General features: G+C 43.7%; 1 protein-coding gene across 2 annotated transcripts in view; it reads left to right on the top strand.

The window, feature by feature from the left end:
* ECEL1 (endothelin converting enzyme like 1) overlaps positions 1 to 22,153 on the top strand; it is a 565,411-nt gene that overhangs the window by 3,870 nt on the left and 539,388 nt on the right. For both annotated transcript variants that reach the window (XM_085635691.1, XM_085635690.1), the window contains exon 2: positions 1,898 to 2,035. The gene's annotated coding sequence lies outside the window, so the exon portion shown is untranslated. The remainder of the gene's footprint in view (positions 1 to 1,897; positions 2,036 to 22,153) is intronic.

Consider the following 22,153-nt stretch of genomic DNA (forward strand, 5'->3'; position numbering starts at 1 on the left):
TTTTGTTTAGCGCGCGACGCTCGCGCTTGATTATGGCTCATTTTTCTTCATCTACCTTTATTCTAAATTGACCTCGTGGATTATCCTCTGGAGACCGTTTTTCACCAATCCTGGATACTAGCTGTGTACACTTTGGATACTGGACTGTCTTTATTGATGCCTTGTTACTTTTGTTTTTTCCATACCACAGAAATGAGCTAATTTTCTCACTGTTTTTATAATGTGAGTCTACATTTTTTCGTTTGCTGCACTTCGTCGCACCTTTGACTTGGATATTCGTTAACGCACTTGGCGCCAACATTGCAGTCATATTTTTTGGTGAAGACCCTCGCTAACTTGCCCTTTTGTGGATATTTAATCTGGTTCTAGTTTTGGGCATTTTTCCGTTCATTAATCTCCTTCACCATAAAATTTTGCCCTTTCTTTTTCTTTGGCGCATGAACTGCTTTGACCGTCCCTGAATTGTCTTTCTAACCATTCCTCTTGCTCTCCTATGGACATTGCTTTTACATTGCATGTGAGTGGACTCCCTCTTAAACTAGGCTCCTTCATCCTACGGTTTCCTCACCTATTCCACGGTTGCAAGTCCTAGTTTTCTACGGGCAAATTATGCAATACAAAATTTGCCTTTATTCCTTCGGGGAACACTCCTGTGACAGCATCTTCACTTCCCTCACCAACGGACTCCCCCTCCAAGGCAGGCCCAATGGCAGGAGTGTCTCTTCCTCGCACCTCCTCAACGCAGGCGCTTTCGAATAAATCTTCACCTCCATCTACGTCTACTAAGCGCCTTAAGCAAGATTCTTCCTCCCCAGATAAATCGTCCTCTCCCATTTCTATGGAGATGCTTTTGGAGGAAATTTGTGCTTTACACCCATTTGTAGAACAAACCAACAATAAAATGCAGTTTCTTGAAGAGAAATGGTCGTCCATGGATAATAGAGTGACATCTGTGGAGTGGCAGATTTCGGATCTTCAATCTACATCTCAACGAGTTTCCTCTCTGGAAAAGTCTGTTTTGGCGCTTCAGCAACATACTGAGGATTTGGAAAACAGAAATAGGAGGAATAATCTTCGTATTTATGGTTTGCCGGAGTCTCTGGAGGGGGACGATCCTGTGCTCTTCTTCTCCTCCTTTCTTCCAAAGCTTTTGGATATGCCGTCCACCACCTCTCTTAATATCCAGAGAGCTCATAGACTTGGTGCTCGTTCATCCACATCAACCAACCCAAGAGGAGTCATTATTCTTTTTTTGAAATTCACGGATCTTCTTTCTGTTCTCTCAGCAGCTAGATCTAAACGTCAGGTCTCCTGGTTGGGTCAGAGAGTGTTCCTCTCTCAGGATGTTTCGAATGCTACTGCTTCTCGACGGAAGGAATTTTTGTCTCTACGTGCTCCTCTACGATCTCTTGGTGCGAGATTTGGTTTATTTCACCCATGTACTTTCAAAGTTACTCACCAAAATCAGACATGGACTTTTCAAGATCCTGCTGAACTTAAAAACTTCATTCATATTCGTTCTAATTCTGCTATGGAAACTACCTCCTCTTCCTGTGGCTGATTGTTTAACTTTTTCTTCTTTTGCAGGGTTCCTGAGTGTGTTTAACTTTGTCTACCTTTACAGGTTTTTCTAATTATGTTTTTTATCTTTGTTTCCATATGTTGACTTTAAATATTACATTGCGAATTCATTCCTCTCCAATTTTTATTCTAACTATAATTCATTTCTTCCCTTTGTTTAATACTAAATGTATTCTTTTTGCTCTTCCTTGATCTTTTTACACATCTCAATTCTCCATTACCCTCATTTCTTCTAATTGTCGTTCCTTAACAATTTATCCTTGGTTTCTCTTTGTATACTTCTATGATCTCAAATGCTATTTATTTATTTATCTAGATGGATTGATTTCTTCCCTATTTGGTTCTTCGTTCAAGTCCTTCGTCCTGGTGCGATCCGGTCTGGACTCCCGTTTTGGGAGGCCTGTCTCGTTGAGTGTCGCCATTTCCCCGTCGTCCTCTTTTGTATTCCCCTCAGGTATGTTTGCCTCAGTCATCCTTTTGGGATATGTACTGTCTCTTCTTGCAATTTCCTCCTTTTTCCTTTTTCCCTTTCTTTCACTTTACTTGTTGGTCAACTTCATTTTTCCTTCATTTCCATTTCTCCCCTACCTCTCTACTCTTTTCTATATTCTTCATACTTTTTTTATTTTTCGGCTTATTTTTGTACATACATCTTTTTTGCTTCTTTTCTATCCTACTTGATTTTATGTTATTTGTAAATTCAAAGTTGTTTCTTGGAATGTAAAAGGTGTCATTAATCCTATTAAGCGGCAGAGAGTTCTTTCCCATTTAGCCTCTTATAACCCGGATATAGTTCTTTTGCAAGAAACCCACCTTAATGATATTGAATCTCTTAAGTTAAAAAGGAGTTGGGTGGGTACAGTCTTATTCTCGCCTTCCAACAATAAAAAGAATGGAGTTGCTATCCTATGTCACAAAAAACTAAAGTGTACGGTTCTGTCTCAAGAAAAGGACACTGAAGGACGATGGATTTTAGCCAAATTATTACTTAACTCTATTCCCTTAACTATCTTCAATGTTTATGGACCTGTGCAACCGGAATGCTCTTTCTGGCCTTTAATTACAAAGAAATGTATCCAATATAAAGATGATTCATTTATTTTAGGAGGAGATTGTAACCAGATTGTTGACCCATTTCTTGACCGTAAATCCACAGTTCGCTTCGCACCACACAAATCTCACAAACAATTTCTTAGCACCATTTCGCAATCACACCTCATTGACTCCTGGCGTCTTTCACACCCTGACACTTTGGACTACTCTTTTTTTTCTCTCCTCCTCACTCATCTTTTTCTCGTCTCGACTATATCTTTCTTTCTAAACCTTTATCTCAGAACTTGTTGTCTTCTTCTATTGAACCCATTGTCATATCGGACCATGCCCCTATTGTAACAGTTCTTGATCTGCTCCCACCACGCCCCAAACCCTCTCGTTGGCGCTTTAATAGCGCGCTTCTTACGGATCCTAATTTCTCCTCTTCTTTTCGTTCTTTTGCTGCGGAATTCTTTCTTTTTAACTGCGACCCTAGTATCTCTCCTTATATTCTCTGGGACTCCTTTAAGGCCACCGCTAGGGGATTCATTATTGATTTTGTCTCTCGGGAAAAAAAACAATATCTTCAAAATCGGAAAACCTCTAGCACATATTAAATTTTTGGAGCACCAGTTTTATACCTCTTCAGATAAATTTATGTCACCAGATCTCTTACGAGCAAAACTGGAGTTCAATAAATTAACTACAGATAATGCCTCTTCGATTCTTCTTCGTAGTAGTGCCCGTTATTATGGAGGCCGCAATAAATCAGGAAAACTCTTAGCTAATTATCTTAAATCCCGTCAAGAACGCACCCTTATTGACTCCATCTATTCTTCTGACAATGTTCTTCTCCATAAAGATAAGGATATACTTGACCAATTTCAATTATTTTATCAGCAACTCTACACCCCAGAATGCCCTCCTACTCCTTCTCTTATTCAGGATTATTTTGAGAAACTTCCTAAACCGTCCAACCCTCATCTTAACTTTCCAGACCTTGAACTTGACCTCTCATTGCATGAACTTTTTGAAGCCTTGACCACTCTTACTAAAGGTAAAACCCAAGGCCCTGATGGCTTTCCTGTGGAATTTTATTTGCATTTTTCAGATCTTTTACTACCCAAACTCTTGATTCTTTTCAATCATTTTATTCATCTGGTAAGGCAGAGGGTACTTTTCAGGATGCTACCATCTGTCTTATCCCAAAAGAGGGTCGTGATCATCAGCTATGTAAAAATTACCGTCCAATCTCTTTAGTTAATGTAGACTATAACATTTTTGCCAAATTACTTGCGATGCGTTTAGATCCCCTCATGCCTCATCTCATTGGCAAAGAACAATGTGGCTTCGTTAAAGGTAGACTCACGTCGGATAATTCTCGCCTATTTCTTAATGTCCTAAATAAAGCTTCCTCCCTTTCATCCCCTCTTGCCGCTATTTCTGTTGATGCGGAAAAGGCCTTTGACAGGGTCGATTGGTCTTTTTTGTTTGCTTCACTACGTTGGCATGGCTTTGGCCCCAAATTTATATCTCTTATCTCTCTACTATACTCTGCTCCCAAGGCCTCGGTGCTGGTGAACGGTCAACTTTCTTCACCTTTTACTCTCCGGAGGGGGGTTCGCCAAGGTTGTCCGCTTTCCCCACTTCTCTTTGTCTTGACTCTTGAACCTTTTTTATCTTCCATTCGTAATAATATTTCTATTTCTGGTTTTCCATACGGTAATAATCAATTGAAGCTTTCTGCCTATGCAGACGATATTTTATTGTTTATTTCTGAGCCAGAAACATCTGTACCCCCCTTATTATCTGAATTCAAATCTTTTTCCTTGGTATCAGGATATAAGATTAACTCAGATAAGACTGAAATTCTCCCTCTCACCACATCCTGTCTCCCTCATTTTTTTTCCTCTACCGGTTTTGCTTGGAATAGTTCGTAGATTAAATATCTTGGTGTTTGGTTCTCTAACTCTATTTCTTCTTCAGTTAAATTAAATATGTCTGCAGTTGTCTCTAGGATTGACCAGTTGTTCTCAACTTGGAATCCTCTTTTTCTCTCCTGGTGGGGTCGATTGGATTCAATTAAAATGATGATAGCTCCTATTCTAATTTATACCTTCTCCATGTTACCGGTTCATACTCCTGCATTTTACTTTAAACGTATCGACTCTCTCCTTTCGCAATTTCTCTGGAAGAGTAAAAAATCCAGAATTTCTCTTGCAACTCTTCGTAAACCCAAATCTAACGGTGGAGTTAACTTTCCGGACTTCTGTCTTTATCATAGGTCCTTTTCTTTATGACAAGCCTCGAGATGGATCTCATCAACTCTTTCCCCTTTCACTCCTCTTTGGCTCCTCATTGAACACTCATTACTATTACCTTTCTCCTTCGCCGAAGTGGTGCGTTTTTCTGTCAGGAATTCCTATTCTTTGTTTCCCTTATTCAAACACACTTCTTCTCTTTTAAGATCTTTGGTTCTTCCTTCTACCATTACACGTACATCCTTTTTAAATACCCCTATTTGGTATAATTCACTTATCCTTTTAAATAATAGACCCATCTTTTGGAAATCTTGGAGGGTGAGGGGTGTAATGTGGGTCAACCAACTCTTTGATGGTGCTGTGCCTTGTTCTTTTCCCCAATTTCAACTTTTATTTCATTGTCCTCGGTCTTTTTTGCAGAAATTTACAACCCTCATGGCAATAATCCTTGACGGCTACTATTCTCTCCCTTCTTCGTCACCATTAATTTCTCCATCTCCTCTTCTTAATATTCTTACTACTCTTCCTAAAGCATCTCTTATCTATAAATTTTTCGTATCTCCAAATCCAAACCGTCCCAAAACTAAAGTGGAGCTCTCTTGGGAATCAGATTTTGGTTGTACTTGGTCTGTTGCTCTTTGGGATAAACTTTGGTCTAGATCTTTAAAAATTTCTAGTTCTGCTTCTCTTACTCAATCCTTATTTTATCTGTATCATAGACTTTATCTTTCTCCTCTTTCCTTGTCTCGTTTCTCTTCCTCTTCTGACTCTAAGTGCTGGACTTGTTTTACTCCTAATGCTGACCTTCTTCATTTGTTCTTTTTGTGCCCTGTCGTCTCTACTTTTTGGGAGAAAGTTTGGTCATGCCTTTCTCGCATATTCACTCTTTCTACTCCTTTCTCAATCACTCTTCTCTTTTGGGGTAGTCTTTCTGAATCTTTAAATTTGTCCGTACCCTTACATGGTCTTTTTGACCTGACACTTGCTCTTGCCTTCCAACACATCGCCTCTAACTGGAAATCTCTAACAAACATTTCTTTACAAGGCTGGTGGAATTCTTTATGTCATTTTCACAGACTGGATGTTTCCTTTGCCTCCACTTGCAAACCTCTGTGGTGAGGGGTAACCTCTTTTGGTTACCCCTCACCGCATATCTTGATCGATTGGCCTTGAAGAAGTCTATGTATACCAATTCGGAAAATTTTAAACCCCCCTGAGCAAATTGAACTCTCTCCTTTTTGTTATCTCTTATAGGTTTATCCAGTTCTATTTCTTGCTTATACTGATATTTTGTATCGTTCACTTATATAACTTGATTGTATGCCGTAATTATTTAACAGTTTTTGGTTTGTAATACTAGTCCTTTATCCCTCCCATCTCCTTTCCCTTCCTATCTCTTCCCTTCTCTTCTCCCCCTTTAGCGTTAAATTTCTCATAAAATGCTTTTTGGTTTTCTCTAGCATTGATATTAGCAGTATTAAGGTTTTATATTTGATTTATGTATGACTTCTATGTATGCTGATATCTTTATGTATTAACAAATTCTTCAATAAAGCTTTCAAACACAAAAAAAAATTGTCTATCTTTCAACACCATCGACAATGTGTGATACTTTTCCGCCGATGCTGTCACTCACAGAAACAAGGGCAGCTGCAAAAACATCACAGAGAAAAAAGGAGCCCAGTTTTATCAAGGCCCCGCCCAGCTATCTGAGACCACTTTATAATGCTCTCTCTAAAGCACCAAGGAAAACCATCTGCCATGCTCAAGTGCAACTGAGTACAAAGGGCCTGATTACGACTTTGGTAGTCATGCAGCGGCTGTCACGCCAGCACCCCAGCACCCCACTCCAGGACTGTCAAAGTCGACCACCGCCTACCCGCCAGATTACGAGTATTGACGTGGTCTGGTGGGCGGGCCGAATGGTAGTCCTGCAGCAGGGCAGATTAAAGGCTCATAAGTGAGCGTTAGAACTGCATTGCCACGTGACCGCCAATGCACGTTCTTGCACGGCATGGTCAGAGCAGGCCATGTCGTGTTGGAACAGGGGTGCATGCACCCAGGGGGGCACAGCATGTGCCCTCCTGTGTGCATGCACGCACACCCCTACATGCACCCCCATGCACAGGGTTAACGGGGGGCCTTGTTTCCCCACTGCCAGCCTTTTCATGGCAGGCTCACCTCCATGAAAAGGCTGGCAGTAGGGAAACTCGTAATACGCATGGCGGTGCCGTAGCAGCACCATCATGAATAATGCTTCCCGAGACAGCAGCACCATCGCCAGGCATCGCATATCCCTAGCGGTTGCCATGGTCCCAAAGCGGTCCGATCGCCGTACTCGAAATACGGCGGTTGGACCGCTGGTGTCCCCGACTCCCACCGCACCTCCGCTGCGAATTTGGCGGTCCTATGGACCGCCAAACTCGTAAGCAGGCCCAAGTCTCCTAACAGTGATAGAATGCTATTTCCTCACGTGCTTATCCTGTGTTGAGCCTGGATTTTAAATACATATTGCTATTTACTAACATTGAATGAAAACATAAAAGTTCACTGCGTGAATCCTATCACCACACAGACAATCTCTCTCTAACCATTACCACTTAAACTTCTTGCTTCTCCACCGTGACAAACACCTATATATTTATTTTCTCAATATTGTAGTTAATGTTTTAGCCACAATATTTGGGCAGGGCGATATTTAAATCTCGACATTCGACTAGAATACCCAACTGCCACCAGCTATATTCACTACGCGTGACATACAGAATAATATCATTAATTTCAAAAGAGATTTATTAATGATTAGGAACCACAACAGGAGAAATGGCCGGTCCCCTGATCCGCATAGAGGCCAAGAAACTGACGTAAATGTAAGTAATGTATTGTCCAAGGACCTGAAATGTTAATGTATGGAGATATCGTAGAGCCTATGGTATTAATGTGCTTCGTGTTTTATTCAGATGGTAAAAGCCCTCAAAACAAAAACATATATATCCTTGTATCTTTTTAACATCGTGTGTGAAATCACTGGAATTAAACACGTCTCTTTGGAGGAGAGATAAAAAGAAAATTGATGAGTCACATTTTACAGTCAAAGTAAAAATTAAAGAATACATGAATCCCACCCCTTTGTGTTATATGGAGAAATAAGCCAATACTGCTGCCTTTATTCATAGGCGGGGGTCTGGTTGGTCAGAAGTCAGCACATCTGGACAGCTGCATGTTACCAAGAAAAGATCCTATACAAATATGGCCCTGAGTTACATCAATGTGTAATGTCATTGGGTGCACACAACACAAATCAGGTGCCAGGCATACACACTGCTACAGAGGTACCTGTTACACCTTGCTTCATAAGCCACAGAGTGGCAAATGTGAGAAGCTGACAGGTAGGGGCAGTGGGGTGGAAACTACAGGTTTCATGTGCAGTACATGAGCTCTCACAGCACTCTAAAGCAGCTACTTTAAGACAAAGGCCTACTTGTACTAACTACTAACCCCAACTTACCTAAGGGCAATGCAGGTTATACCTCGGGGCACAAATGCAATACAAGTAAATAAAGTGCCCAAGTCCCAAAGAAGAGAATTTATAAAAATGGATGACTTACCAAAATGTTTGTCATTAACTTGTATTGATTTGTTTGGTTTTGTGTCATGCTTGCACACTAACTGGTTATTATCTTTAAGGTGGGTTTTATTTCCGCACACATGCAATGGCAGTAATTACCGTCATGCCAGCGTGTGTTAGATTCTTCCAAGTGGGACTGTGAGGCTGTGTTTCTGAGCCCAGTGGTTGTTATTGGGCAATGCCTGTGATTTACTACTGGTGTCCGAGGCCTACGGGTCCCTTGCTCCCCAAGTGGATGACCAAGTACACATTATGCATCCTTTAATCTAGGGACTCATGGAACACCCTCCCACTGAGCCTACGACAGACCCAAGACCTGCTGACCTTCAGGAGGATACTCAAGACCTGGCTGTTCGATCAGTAGCGCCCCCCCCCCCCCCCAGCACCTTGAGACCCTCGCGGGTATGTAGTGCGCTTTACAAATGATTGATTGATTAATAGGGTATTTAAGTCCAGTAGTCAAGGTTACCCCTGTAGGTGTTAATATTCCACTGTCCTGCCACTAGGTGTCGCTCACGAGCGCCCTTTGCGAACTTGCCTTTAAATAAGTATAGGTCAATAAGCACTTCAACACTTACTATACATAGGGGCCGATTACGATGTCGAGCTTGTATTAAGGCCTTTTTACAGCCTTAACACAAGCTCCCATAGAGAAATTGAAGAATGCGCCTGCACCATGGGGCCGATTACGATGTCGGTCGTAAAGCCTCTGACCTTAGGTTGGAGGCTTTACGACCGACATCATCTGTTTGAATTCTGACCAGCTAATTACGATACAGCCATCAGAATTGAAACCGGGCAGTCATTCTGGTTGGCTTCCGACAGGCTCAAGGAGCCGGTCAACCAGTCTGAACCGGCCCGTAATCCATATGGATGGCGGTTTACGCCGTCAGGATTACGATGCACGGTTTCCGGTAGGGTTTCTATGCCAGCCTTTCCGACATGGAAACCCTGGCAGAAAGCATGTGTGGGGGTCCCTTGCAGGGCCCCCTTTCCCTTGCGGCCTTCAGTTGCGGGCTGAGGCAGTTAATCCCTGCACCTTGTGGCAAGCACCTTGAGGTGCCTGCCACGGGGTGCAGGGATTAACATAATCTCCTATTTCTCTATGGGAGCTTGTATTAAGGCCTTTTTACAGCCTTAACACAAGCTCCCATAGAGAAATTGAAGAATGCGCCTGCACCATGTGCGGTCGCATCATGATTGGGTGGCCAGGACCATTGACCGGAAGTTGGTCGGTCCCATTTCCGCCACGGTGTCGGTTGGAGGAAACTCCGACCGACATCGTAATAGGCCCCTTAGTTTCACTTCTGCTTTTAGTCCAGGTTTCTGTTGCACTTCATATTCCAGTCCTGGCTTCCTTACCACCTTTCTCATGCATCATGGTTTCTGTAGTCCTTTCTATCTCCAAACCATGCCCGATCACTTGCTGGTGCTGGTCCTCTGTTCACTAGCTTGGTGCCCAGATCCTACGGTTCTTCTGACCCTTTTATAGCTGCACTCTGGACCTTTTCTGTCTTGGCTACAGTCCCTACTCCATTCCTGGCTTTCCTGTTGTGTGCCTCCTGCTTTTGCTGACTGTCTCCTTTCCAAGTCCCAGTTCAGCCGTCTCTTCATTGGTGGTTCTCCTATTCCTTGCACCCGGCTCTCTCCCTGTAAACTTAATTCTGCAAGAGAGCAACATTAAAAAAGATTGACTGCTTATTATATTTCACTATACCTGCATTCAGCCTTCAGATAACTCCGAGGACTGTGCCAAACACATTGGAGCATTCGATGTACTAAGTGGGAACCAATGTCCAACTCTGTACTGCCAAAACTGAGATCTTTATCTTAGGAAAATGAGGTCTTTCTGTCAACTGTTGTGTAATGCCACTTAGCGACCAAGTCTGTACGTGTCTTAGAAGTCTATATGGATAAAAGAATCTCTCTTGACTTTCAAGCAGCTAAAGTATCAGGTACCCTCTTCTTCTATCTAAAATTGATTAATAACTCAGCCATTCATTGATCACCACTTTCCTGTACTAATGCCCCTTTGTTTATAGTGTTGCCTTGATTATGGTAACTCAGTCCACCTAGCAGCCTCTGAACAGTTTTTCACTGTTTATAGCTCATACAAAAAACAGTGACCTACCCATTATCTGGTCTAAATATACAAGAACATACCATTTGTACTCTTCATACATCATATTGGCTTCCTATCCATAAACCTGTAATCTTTAAAGCCATGGCCATAGTTTGTGGAGTAATTTACCTAAAATCCCCTGAGTTTATAGCCCTAAATCCCACGGATGCATGCTTGAGTGTGTCTGTTTGGCACTTCTTGCTACACCAAAGGCAAAAAAATTCTATTTGGCAATAACATTCACTATGACAGTAGTGAGGAGCTCTATTCCAATTAATCTGAGAACTGATAGCTCTCTGATAAATTTCAGGAATCTCTATAAGACCAGACTTTTATCCTCTAAGGTTTTCTTTAAATTTCTATGTCCTAGAGGCCTTAATCCTATAGTGCTAACAATCTTAGAGGATTGTCACACTATACAAATAACACTTGACATAGAATAGCAGCCTCTCACCTTTGCTGTGATAATTCTGAGACCGTGTCTCAGCTGTACCTGTAGATCTGGGTTCAAGCGGGATAGCTTGGTGGTCCCGGGCCAGAGCTGCTGTTATCATGCTGAAGACACAATGGCCCCACACCCAAAAGAGAACTGCAGTCCAAGCCCAAAGTTTAGGGATTCTTCAGGTTGTCACACAGCAAACTCATCCGTGCCTCTAGTTCTTGAATGTCCCGCCACCAGGAGTGATTCAGAGTTCATTGGGTGGTAAATGGACACTGTTCAGTTCAGAGAGACCTGCATTACCACAAAGAGTCCAACAGTCTGACAGATGTGCTCTGGGGTACCTCAAATTGTTTATAAGCACATATTCTGTGATTGGCTGGTCACAGTCACACTTTTCCAGGAGCAAGAGGAAAATGGAGACCTGGGGCAACCATTAAACCTGCTGGTTTGCAGTAATTGTGTGAAGCACTGTGTGAGAAATTGGGTTGTTGGTTGAGAGGGGTGAAACCCTGCACAAGCAACAGTCACAATCCCCGTTGGGGTGAACCGGTAAAAGTCACTAAATTAACCTGTGCTTAACCCTGTGGTAGCCTGGCACAAAAGAGTCAGGGTTAACTTAGAGGCAATGTGTAAAGTCTTTATGCAGTACTTAAACAGTAATAAAGTGAAAACACATTACGAGAAAAAATCCACATGAACTTAGAAAAATAGGGAAAATGTTAATCCATTATTTGACACCAAAATGACAAAACTCCAATTAGTAGAACCGGAGATATGCAATTTTAAAGTTTTAGGTAAAAATAGTGCTTAGAAGCACAAAGCACCGACTGTGGTTATCTGGTCGTGTCAGACCAGCACAAAGTCATCAGTTCAGGATGACTGCAGTGGAGCACAGGCTGGATACAAGGACCAGGTTAGGCCCGCTGAGAATTGTACCTCATGTCCTTGATGTGGGACATTGCTCCAAGGTGCAATGCGGGGAGAAGTAGGCCTCACAGTAGTGAAAAACAAATATGTGATTTTTTTTTACCATCAGGACATGTAAAGCTTTAAAGGACATGTCCAGCTTTTTAATTGCAGTGCACCCTGCCCTATTGGCCGTCTACGGCCTACCTTAGGGGTGACTTACATGGAGTAAAAAGGGAGTTGAAGCCTTGCTAAGGGGGTTCTAATTGGCATTTTAAAACTGCTACAGGCTGCAATGGCGGGCATCTTTTAAGGGGCTACCTAAGTGGGTGGCACAATATGTGCTGCAGACCCACTAGTTAACTAATTAACCAGCCCTGGGTGTATGGCATACCACTTTGCTGGGGACTTATAAGTAAATGAATATGCTAATCTGGTACTAGCCATTTTTCCATGTTTTTGGGAGTGAGCACAAGCACTTTAGCCCAGGTTAGCAGTGGTAAAGTGCACTGAGGCCGAAGGCCAACAAAAATGATTTCCTCAAAAATAGAAGGGGTGAAGGCAAACAAATTGGGGGAAGACCAACCTCAGACCGAAATATCTAACACTGCATTAGGGTTCAGTTCACCTAGGACTACTAATCCATCCCACTAATACTTGCATAGTACACCTAGACTGGAGAAGGTATTGTTTGAGCTGCCTCGAAACAAAATATTGGGCATTCCTGGTTACAAACAGACACCGTACTCCCATGAAAGATCTGTGACCCTCAGGTGTTGGATTTGTTCTTCATTTCGGGGCTGCAGGGTCCTGTAACCTCTGGGCGGGTTCGGTTTCTCGAGTCATCTTCCACGCGGGGCTCAGTATACTAGATTTGTTACTTGTCCTCCAGGTTATGGCCGCTTCTCTCCTCCCAGAGCAGTGCAGCCGAAAACCTACATGTATAACCAGGTGTAAGGATTATATAGGGCTTTTCCATTCTGCCACAGGTATTTCAAAAGCTAAAGGTTACCAATAGGGAGAGAGTAAAGGTGGGGTGAGGTTTACATGTGGAGTTGAGGGTTAGATTTCGGGTTAGGGCTTCAGGTCAGATGGGGGAGGGTATGATTAGGAATTTGTCTTAGTTTTAGGGGTTAAGGTTGGGATTACGGACATTGCTAATTTTGGGATTGTAAGGTTGAGGTTAATTGAAAGTGCAGTCTTCATACAATAAATTCCTAATAAAGGCTTTGGTTAATTCACCCAACGTTAGTCAATATTTTCTTTTTTTGTGGTTTCATCATAAAGGGTTTTTTATTTTCCTTAAGCAAATTCTTCATTCCAAGATAACTCCATACTGCCTAGCCACTTCAATCAATCAATCAGTGTTTATATAGTGTGGCTTATCACCCCAGGTGGTATCCAGGTGCTGAAGTATGGAGGGCTCAGTCAAAAAGCCAGAACTTGAGTCCCTTTCTTAAGTCATTGAGTGAGGGGAGGTTCGTAGGAGAAGTGGGAGGCCGTTCCAGGACTTGGCGGCTAGGTGGGAGAGAGAACGATCTCCACTGTAGCTCCCCTGGATCCGGGTGACATGTGAGAGGGCGAGGGAGATGGATCAAAGTTGCTGGTTGGCTGGTGGAAGGTCAAGTGGTGGTTGAAGTAGGAAGGTCCATCGTTGTGGAGGACATTGTAGGCATGAGTCAGTAGCTTAAACTGACATCTCATCTGGACGGGGAGCCAGTGGATGCTTTTGAGGTTGGGGTGATGCTGATTCATTTGAGGAGGTCGAGGATGAGTCTTGCTGTGGAGTTCTGTATGGTCTGTACTCGTTTTAGGAGATGGGTGGTGGTTCTGACGTAGAGTGCATTTCTGTAGACCAGTCAGCTGGTGACTAGGGCTTGAGTCACCATTTTCCTGGTGCTGACGGGGATCCACATAAAACCCTTATGAAGCATACGGAGGGTTTGGAAGCAGGAGGAGGCAACTGCATCCACCAGGTGCTTCATGAAGAGATCGCTGTCTAGGATGATGCCGATGTTGAGGGCGTGGTTGGTGAGAGTTTTGAGAGGGGCCACCATGTGTTGTCCCATGGGGTGGTGTTTCTTCTGAAGATGAGCACATCTGTCTTGTAGTTGGATCTCATCCAGTCGGCGATGTCGGTCATGGTGCTCTGAAAGTTGGATGTGGTGGTGTCTTCCATGAGAGAGGATTAGTTGGGTGTCATCGACGTATGAGACGATATTGAGTCTGTGGGTGTGGATGATGTCAACCAATGGTTTCGTGTAGGTGTTGAAGAGGGTGGGCTGAAGGAAAATCTGTGGGGGCGCCGAGGATGATGCTCTTGGGTTTAGAGGTGAAGGGCAGTAGGTGGATTGCCTGTGTGCATCCTGTGAGGAAGGAGACGATCCACTTGAGGGCGTTTCCTCTAATGCCGATGTGGTGCAGTCTGGTGATGAGCATGTGGTGGGATACAGTGTTGAAGCATGCTGAGAGGTTGAGGAGCATCAGGGCTGCTGTCTAACCACAGTTGAGGATGGATCTGATGTTGTCGGTTGTGGCTATTAAGGCAGTCTCAATCATGTGGTTGGAGTGAAGGCCAGATTGGGAGGCATCGAGTATGTTGTTTCCTTCCAGGTGATCCGTGAGCTGGCGATGATGACTTTTTTCAGGACCTTGGCCGGGAAGGGGAGCAGCAAGATTAGGTGGGAGTTCTTCAGTTCTCTGGGGTCAGCGGTGGGTTTTATCAGGAGGGGTTTAACCTATTCATGTTTCCAGGCATCAGGGACTGTGGCAGAGGTGATGGATACGTTAAGGATGTTGGTGGGTGCACTGCTGATTTCCTTCTGTCCCAGGTTGAAGGTGTGGTGGTGGAAGGGGTCTGTCGGTGCTCCGGAGTGAATGGAGGTCATGTTTGCTGTGGTGATTGGCGTGGTGATCGGTGTCCAATTGGTGAGGTAGCTTTGGGAACTATCAGTGTGTATTAGGAGGTGGCTGTGGGTGGTTGGCCGTGGGACGAAGTTGCTGGAGATGTCTGCTATCTTGTTGAGGGAGTGGTCTGCCAGGGAGTCGCAGAGGTCTTGGGAGGGACAGATTGTGGTCTTGGTATTAGACACGTATTTAATTTTGAGAGGGTAGCTGTTCCTAAAAAAAGGGGTAGAGAGAGCTGCTATGTGTGCTTGAAGCTTGGTTGGGCCGGAATGAGTGTGGGGAATTTCTCCTTTGAATTTTAGTGCCCTCACACACCCTTTCAGGTGTCCTGCTTCATCATAGGGCGTTGCTCCTCGTGGGGGTGGCGCTGCAGTCCCCCACGGGCCCCGCGAGAGGGCTCTTTGTCGGAGTTCTTTTTTAGGAGACGCCGCAGTTGTGCATGTGGGTGTGTGGGTATGTCTATAAGGGATGTGAGTGGTGCGTTAAAATAGCTAGGTAGGAACCAAGACCTTTATTCGCGGCTCTATCCAGCATGAATTAAGTGAGTGAAAATAGGGTCATTTTGACCCTATTTTTCTAATACTCACACTCCCCATTCACTCACCCATCCTGAGAGTTGCAGTAAATTTTATATCTGCCCTCATTATATATTGTTCTTGAGGACCTCCAGGATCATTTTTTAATTCATGCTGGATAGAGCCGCGAATAAAGGTCTTGGTTCCTACCTAGCTATTTTAACGCACCACTCACATCCCTTATAGACATACCCACACACCCACATGCACAACTGCGGCGTCTCCTAAAAAAGAACTCCGACAAAGAGCCCTCTCGCGGGGCCCGTGGGGGACTGCAGCGCCACCCCCACGAGGAGCAACGCCCTATGATGAAGCAGGACACCTGAAAGGGTGTGTGAGGGCACTAAAATTCAAAGGAGAAATTCCCCACACTCATTCCGGCCCAACCAAGCTTCAAGCACACATAGCAGCTCTCTCTACCCCTTTTTTTAGGAACAGCTACCCTCTCAAAATTAAATGGAGGGAGCATGGGTACTGGACCTATTTTCTAATTACGCTCCCGGTCCCCCCCTCTTTTTGTTGATGACTTGGTATTAGACAGCCAGGAGAATTCACTGACAATGCTAAAGAGTTCTTTTGTGTGATTGAAGCTTGCCTCAATACGGGCGGCATTCTTTTTGGCTTCCTGGAGGTGGTGGTGGTATTTGCTGAGGGCCGATTTGAAGGTGGTGAGCTCTGAGGGGTTCCTGCTGGAGCACCATCATCTCTCCAGTTGCTTACACTCACGTTTGGAGGCTCGGAGTTTGGCTGTGAAAGAGATGGCATGTTTGCTGGCTCTGCTGGTACTGGCCAGCGATAATGTCGGCCCAGTTGAAGATCTAGTAGGAGAAGTTTTGGATGGTTAACTCAAGGTTGCTGGTGGTGTAGGGTAGGCCTGGGCAAAAATTTCGTTCCGTTCGCGGAAATTGCGATAATTTGACATTTTTGCGTTCCGCGGAGAGCGCGAAAATGTCAAAAATTCCGGTTTCCGCAGATTGGCGATAATTTGTTTCTTGCTCGCGCTGTAAAATAATACATTCTCGCGCGCGCGCGATCGCCTTACCTGAATCCCTGCGCTCGCCAACAAGTTTTCTTGATCCGGTCGCGTTCTCCATGAGATGTTGTATTGTTTTTAGCCATTTGCGCTGTCTCGCGACAGTTCGCGCCCGCAGTGACGTCATGCGTCGCGCGATCACGTCTTTCTTCTCGCGATCATGCACCGCGAGAACAACTCAAAACAAGATGGCCGCGCCCGCAAGCAACCACATGGGTAAGTTGGCGACCCGCAACCATGCAGAAAATCTCGCGAACATGCCGGAAAAAAACTTCCGCATCTTCGCGATATTTCTGCTTGTTTGCGATAATTTTGAACATTCTCGCGATAATTTGCGAAGGTTAATTCCGCAAATTCCGCCCACCCCTAGTGTAGGGTCTGGTGGTGTAGAGGGCAGCAGCCAATTAGGTCTTGGTGATTTTGTTACATCTGTGGCGGGCCGGATTGGGGGGCGTGGAGGTGGGTCGTAGTGAGCATTTGATGGTGAAGTGGATGATGCTGTGGTCTGGCCACGTTAGTTCGGTGGTGTGGCTGAATTTGATTTTGTTACTGGCTGTAAAGATTGGGTCCAGGTTGTGTCCTGCACAGTGAGTGGGACTCGTGACCACATGTGTGTCCCCGATGTTTTAATGCTTTCTAGGAGGTTGGCGGAGTTGGTGTCATTGGGATTGTCTAGGTGGAAGTTGGGGTTGCCAAGGTGGATGTGGTGCTTGGAGTCTATAGCCAAGGGGATGATGAGCTCAGAGATGGCACTGTAGAAGCCAGGGCGGGGGGCTCACATCAGCTTGCCTGCTCCTCTAAAATTATAGCGCGCTTCATCTGTCCAAGCGCTGATGGCTTAGGTGAATACAGCACCGCTGGGCGCCTGTCTCTGATTGCTTTATAATTTGGAAGCATTAAATGCCTGTAATTGCACAAAACGCCCCCAGAGGTTTCCTAATGTGGCATAAATTAGTGTTTTTTTGTTTGTTGGTTGCTCTGCATTAGTCAGAACCTCGCAGTATGCAGATTGTTTTGATGGCACCAAGGCATCTACATACGGGACCCTATACAATCAGCATTTTCTGTGCGCGAATGTGACTCACGCATGTATAAAGCTGTGACTTTCACACTCAATACTCACAGATGATTCACAGAGCAAAGTTTGCATATAGAGGTGTCATCTATGCACACAAACAAAAAAAACTATACATATATTCTGCAGTTGTAAATGACACCTTAATGCATAGAAGTGGTGGGCCAAAACCCTACTTAGAGGGGTGGGTTTCTGGGTAAAGTGTGATCTTTTTGTGGATCGTGTTTGCTCTTGTAGATTTAGTGGTAAATGTTTGGCTTCCGCCTTCAGTTGTGGTGATGTTGCTGAAGAAGTCTCTAGTGGTGCAGCTCTGGTGTCGTTGTGGCCTTATGTATAAGTAATGATCTTGCATCTAATTGGTGACCCTGGGAGTAAAGGGCTGGTTTCTGAATGAAACATGGTTCTCCCTCTGGTTGATTTTTTGATTTGTATATTGGAGGAGCTGTCTTTTCATTGAGGTAAGAGCTTGGGGTCCAATGTAGGCTTGTAGTTCAGATGTGGTATATGACGGGGCATAGCAACAGTGCCATGTGTCCTAAAGTAAGCACAAACATGGACCCCTAGCCCTTGGATGCATTTTTAAGGACAGCCATGAATGAGTGACATGTGTTTATGCCCACTCAGGGATTGCCTGTAGTACTGAGACTTAATAAATCTTATTTTGGAAATAGCAGCAGCAGAACTCTAACATTCTAGGTATAAACATATTTTGTATCTTGCTGTTCGGTTACTGAAACTATGCATCACTTTTTGCTGTGTTGATGATAACGCCTTATTCTTGTCATGTTATTAAAATGTATAGAGCGCACATTTACCCTATGGTGTCTTGGCGCTAACTGCACTTGAGCACTAACTCATCGCCCTTAGTTTCGGAAAAGCCATGTTTTAAGTTCTTTCCTAAAGGAAAGTAAGGTGGGGATGTCTCTGATATGGGGAGGGGGAGGGGCAGACTGTTCCAGAGTTTAGTTGTACCTGTGACAAAGATTCTTCAGATATTACATACATATTCTGCAGGGTTTTGCATGCAGAAAAGGCCCAAGCTGAGACGTGTTTCACCCGTTGCAACAAATAATGCTTGGGTATTTTTCAAGGCTGTGGACAAATATGTTAATATGGTTGTGTTTAAAGCCCATTAGCAACAAGTGGGCACTAAATAATATACTTACACAGTGCACATAACATCTGGACAGTGCGCTTCCCTGCAAACCAACGGATCTAAATTGAAGCTTTAAAAAAAAAACTAGTTCTGTTTTACAGTAACAACATGTATAACAAAATGCTGTCCGCTACAGTCATAGAAAGTAATCACAGTGGTCAATGAGACCCAATATTGACACACAAACATATAATTGTTCAAAAATATCGTGATCAAAACATCGACCACAAGCATATCAATTTCATGTACATATATTGTAAAGTACAAAAAAAAATGCTACAAAAATATTGTGGTCCAAAGTAGGAACATTATTGCGGCATTAAAATAAGTTAATTTAAAAAAAAATATTACTGTAGTTAAAATTCAGTCATAACATTAAACATAACATGTAAACATTCATTTATTAACATTAAAAATAGGTTTAAAACTGCATATAACTTAAAGTATCAATTATAAAAACAATTTTAACTTAAAATTATAGATCAGAATAAATGCATTATAAAAATACTTGTGAAGTGCACACATTCGGGGGGAACATTTACTAGTCTACCTCCAGTCAAACATTTGGGTAAATGTATATTTAGCGGGAGGGTGGTCTAATTTGTAATTCAAACTCCAGTCCAACAAATTTTGGGAAAGTGCATACATGAGTAGGGCGCAGAAGGAGTGACATTTACTAATGTATCTCCAGTCCAACAACCGTTGTGATAAGTGAATACATGGGGGCAATAACATTTCCTATGCTAAATCCAGTTTAACAAACATTGGAGAATGGTGTTCAGCTACACTACATCCTAATAATACAAATACACATTAAATGTATTTCGTAAATGCTTTAAAAATCCAAAATATATAAATAATCTAAAAAAAAGTACAATTATTTTTTTTAAATTGGCAAATATGTGAGATTTGCACTGTTTTATTTACTAAAGCATGAATATATTGTTAAATAAAGCATATTTAAAACAAACAGCATTGCCCTACCCCAAGATAACACGAATAGATAAAAGTAATACAGGTCCTAATTTACAGTTTGGCAGGGGGGGCATGGCTTGGAGCCCGGCAGGAATGGAGGCGTCGGAGTGAGGCTCCCGGATCGAGGCAGACAAATCGCACCCAGAGCTTCCTGCCTGTGACGCACTTGCAGGAAAAGAACGAGCGAAATGATGCGGAACGCGATGCTACCCTTCCGCTCACAACTCTGGTAACTTTGATGCCTTTATTTGAGGATTGTTGTCCTTTTGAGAAGACGCGCTCTGACGGCCGCGATTTTGTAATTTTTATCGCAGCGCGCTGCCGGTTTTCTTTATATACATGGTGATCCTATGGGCATTTAATGCTCATTTTAGCTTGCCTCAGGCTTGGGGAATGCTTTTCCATCACTCAGCCGACAATTACAGTGGCGCGTTAACCCAGTTTCACCTCACCTTTTTATGAGTGTGAGGTGTTGTGGTTACGGCCACCATTTTGTTTTACTCACCAACGTATTTGTGAGTAACTCTCAGTATCAGCATAAGGCGCACTGACTTTCTTCATATTGCACCATGAAGCTCTCTCTGGAACATTTTCTTGTGAGTAATGCTTCCTTGTTTCAAGTGATTTGTGGATTTCTCCAAAGCGATTGGACTCTTCATTTTTGTGGGACTGCCCAAGTAAACTTCTGGCACTCCAAGGCTCTTATTTTGGACTGCTATATTTTATTTACCGTTCTGTCGCCGTGGTCCTGGTCAGCTTCGCATTTCTCCTGCAAGCTTGTTCCCACTTTACTTTATATTACTCCAACTAGTTCTCTCTCTGTATTTGAGTCCCTTTTCTCCACAGTCTGATGGTCAGAACTAAAGGTTCCTTTTCTACTGCTTCGAAAACAAAGCACATTTTTGTCAAAAATTCAACAGTTTTTTCTAAATTCTCTCAACTGGAATCCTTGGGGATCCTGATCACTGTAGCACAAGTATGGATCCCACGCAAACTGCGACACGGAAGTCTTACGTGAAACGTTTAAAGAAAGATCCTCCGTCACCACCTAAAACGACTTCCCCAGTCTCAATGGAACTGCTACTTCAAGAAATAAGAGCTCTTAGACCTTTTGTGGAGGAAACAAACACCAAACTACAAATCCTCTCAGATAATTGGTCGCAGCTAGACGTCAGACTTACAACGGTGGAGCAAAATGTTTCCTCTTTTCAAGACACCGCCAAATGCGTTACCTCCTTACAATCTCAAGTTTCTTCCCTACAAAAACAGGTTGAGGACCTTGAAAATCGAAATAGGAGGAATAATTTACGTATTTATAACCTGGCAGAAGGTGTTGAAGGGACGGATCCCATTGCCTTTTTTGTATCTTTTCTCCCCAAGATTCTTCACCTGCCAGAGGGAACTTCATTGAATATCCAGCGCGCCCACAGACTGGGGCACATTACCACCAATTCTTCATCTTCTCAGAGGCCGAGAGGTGTCATTTTGTACTTACTTGAATACACTGATCTGCTAAAGGTTCTGGCTGCTGCCAGGGCTATTCAAAAAATGTCTTGGTCTGGCGCTACTCTATTTTTTGCGCAAGATTATTCAAGAGCAACCGCATCAAGACACAAGGCCTTCCTCGACACAAGACCAGCTCTTCGGTCTTTGGGTGCTAGATACGGCCTTTTCCACCCATGCTTGTTCAAAGTTACTTATAACAACAAAACCACTTCATATGAAGATCCAGTGCGTCTGCAAAGCTTCTTAAATGCACAAATGACTGATTTTATGGACTCTTCACGACCATCTTCCTCGCATGTCACTTGATTTGCTTCTTGCACTTCTTCAAGTTACCAATTTCTCATTGTATGCAGGTTTTATGCTGGTATTTATTAACCCTGGGTGTAGTTCGCGAAGTAGCACTTCACGCAGCTACGCAAAGTGCAGTTCGCACTACGCGAGCTACGCGTAGCACTTCGCGAACTGCGTAGTACCTTGTTCGCACTGTGCCAGATTGTCGTTTTCAATGATTGCACAGTGCGGACAAGCAACCGGCACTGTGCAATCATTGAAAATGGCATCTTGCACAGTGCGAGCTGTAGTTTTCTGCTGCTCGAGTAGATTTTTATATGAGCGGCAGCAGCTTTCTCAACGTGAACTGGTAGTTTCTCATCGCGAGCGGTCGCAAGCATACGCGACCACTCGCAATGAGAAATCTGACCTCCTCGCGTTGGGAATTTCGCCGGGAGGTTTATTTTCCATGCTCGCGATCGCCAACTTGATGTTGCTGATCGCGAACAAGGAAAAAGTCTCGCCGGGATTTCATTTTGCTTGCTCGCGGTCGCCAACTTGACATTGAGGACCGCGAGCAAGCAGAAAATTACCGCAGCACTACGCAACACTACACTACGCGTGTTCGCACTGTGCTACGTGCAGTTCGCGTAGTGCGAAGTAGCGCGAACTTCGCAAACTACG

Source organism: Triturus cristatus, chromosome 11, assembly GCF_964204655.1.
Source record: "Triturus cristatus chromosome 11, aTriCri1.1, whole genome shotgun sequence".
NCBI lineage: Eukaryota > Metazoa > Chordata > Amphibia > Caudata > Salamandridae > Triturus > Triturus cristatus.